Below are 2,189 nucleotides of genomic sequence, written 5' to 3' on the forward strand. Positions count from 1 at the left end.
CAGTTTTACTACTAATAATATGCATATATTAGCATCTGGGACAGAGTAGCAGGCAGTTTACTCTGGGCACGCATTTCATGAAAAAAAAAAAAGGTGCCCACCATTCCAAACAGGTTTTAAAGGAAAAAGCTTCTAGCAGTTCGTGGTGAGTAATCGCTGTTCTGATGTCTAGATGTTATTTTTCGGTCTTAAGAGACAGTATCAGCAACATAATGTATAAAATAAGTGACAAAAATAATTTACAAACAACGCAAAAAAAAAATCAAAAAATAAGGAGCATGTAAAACATCAGCCTGGCGCTAAATCCTCTGTCATGCTGTCTTCTCTTCTTCTCTGGTACTGAATGCAACATCAGACTCCTCCATTCTGCTTGTCAGATTTTCTTTTATTCTCTTACAGTAGGCTACATTCATGGCTTTCTGCTGCAATACATCAAACACAACATCTGTGTGAGCAAATATCTCCTCAACATTAGTTTTTATCAATATCTTCCAGCTTGCCTTGAACCCAGCTGCTCATGCCACAGTATCATCATCCATGGTAGGGAGCTCTATGATATGGGTAATTATGTCAGTTGCTCATAGCTTTTTTGCCACAGTGTTGACAAAATCTGGAAGTGAAATTCCATTTGTCCGCCAGCGTGCACATTCCAGCCTGTTCAAGCAACATCAACCTCTTGGTCGACTTGCAGAAATAGTTGTGAAGCAGTCACAAAGAAAACCTTAACTTTGGGAATAAACTTGGTGCTCTGACTCAGACCTAAATTGAGCCGTAAAGTGGTACTCTGAGCTACTTCCCTTACGTTCGCCTGCAGGTCATTTTGAGTCAGAAGCCATTACAGCAGCACCATCATAGGTTTGGGCAACAAGTTTCTCCATGAAATTAAACTCAGAAATCTCAGAAGTTAAACCACAGACTGCTCATCTCGCCCACTTGACACATAAAAGTAAAGAAATGTTCCTAAAAAAAGACCCACAAACAATAACTGACAACTATGAGCGACAGCTGATGTCTGTTGTGTCATCCATTTGCGAAAGAAATCTCACTTTTAAAGGATGATTCGATGGCGGCGTCCACCTCTCTCTTAATCTCACTTTTAATGGATGATGTGATGGAAGCAAACTAAAGCAATCAAACACTCTGAACTGAGAAGCTGTTTGAGTACATCCCTGTTTCTTCTCAGCGTCTATGTTTGAATACGCCGTCGTCCATTACATGATTGATGCAGCTTTTTCCCTGAAGCTTGAATTTTGACGTGAGCATTTATACGCTCCCTGCTTTTGTGATGCCGTTTAGCTGAACGATCAATGTTCTTCAGGCCACTGTACCCACCTTTCCACCAAGGCTCAGACTTTCCATAAAAGCAGGCAAGGCCAGCAATACAGGTGGTATTGATGATCCCTGTTAACCAGCTATACTTTTGAAACCAGGTGGTATTGAACGACCTTTTCATCCGTCTTCATGAAACTGATCTCAGGCAGAGGTCGACCCGTGCTTTCATTTCGCACCTTTTCCATGTACCCCCCAGAGAAGGAAAAGAATGACTTCCATAAGAAGTCCACAACATTTTAGGTAGCGTTAGTCATTCTGGCATTAGAAAACTGCACACACGCGCTGCTAGCTAGCTAGCGACTGCAACTTGCAAAAGCAAAGGTAAATATATTGTACTAACTGGACACAAAAATAAAGTTCTAACACCAATAAAACTATTTACAATATATCTCCTTCGTCTGCTGTAATTTGAAAAAACGAATTTTGAATTGAATAATATCCCGAAAATGTTCAACTATCACTTTTCAATCTCTGTCCAGTAATGTCACCAACTCTCCAAGCTTCTCGACACATAGAACCCCCATAATGCTCTGTGGCACAATCCCAATACAACACACTAGGTTCATTATCTGATCCTAATTATTTGATTGGATGGACAACATGTTAGTGCAAATACTTTGATTGTTTGGAGGACGTCCACCGGAAGTGGTCATACTTACCATGTAGGTCTATGGAAGGGGGTGAGAACCATGAGCCTCCTAGGTTTTGTATTGAAGTCAATGTAGCCAGAGGAGGATGGAAGCTAGCTGTCCTCCGGCTACACCATGGTGCTACCCTACATAGTACTGTTGAGGCTACTGTAGACCTTCTTTGCAAAACAGTGTAGTTTAATCAATTATTTGGTGACATGAATATAT

The sequence above is a fragment of the Salvelinus fontinalis genome, chromosome 20 (assembly GCF_029448725.1).
Source record: "Salvelinus fontinalis isolate EN_2023a chromosome 20, ASM2944872v1, whole genome shotgun sequence".
NCBI lineage: Eukaryota > Metazoa > Chordata > Actinopteri > Salmoniformes > Salmonidae > Salvelinus > Salvelinus fontinalis.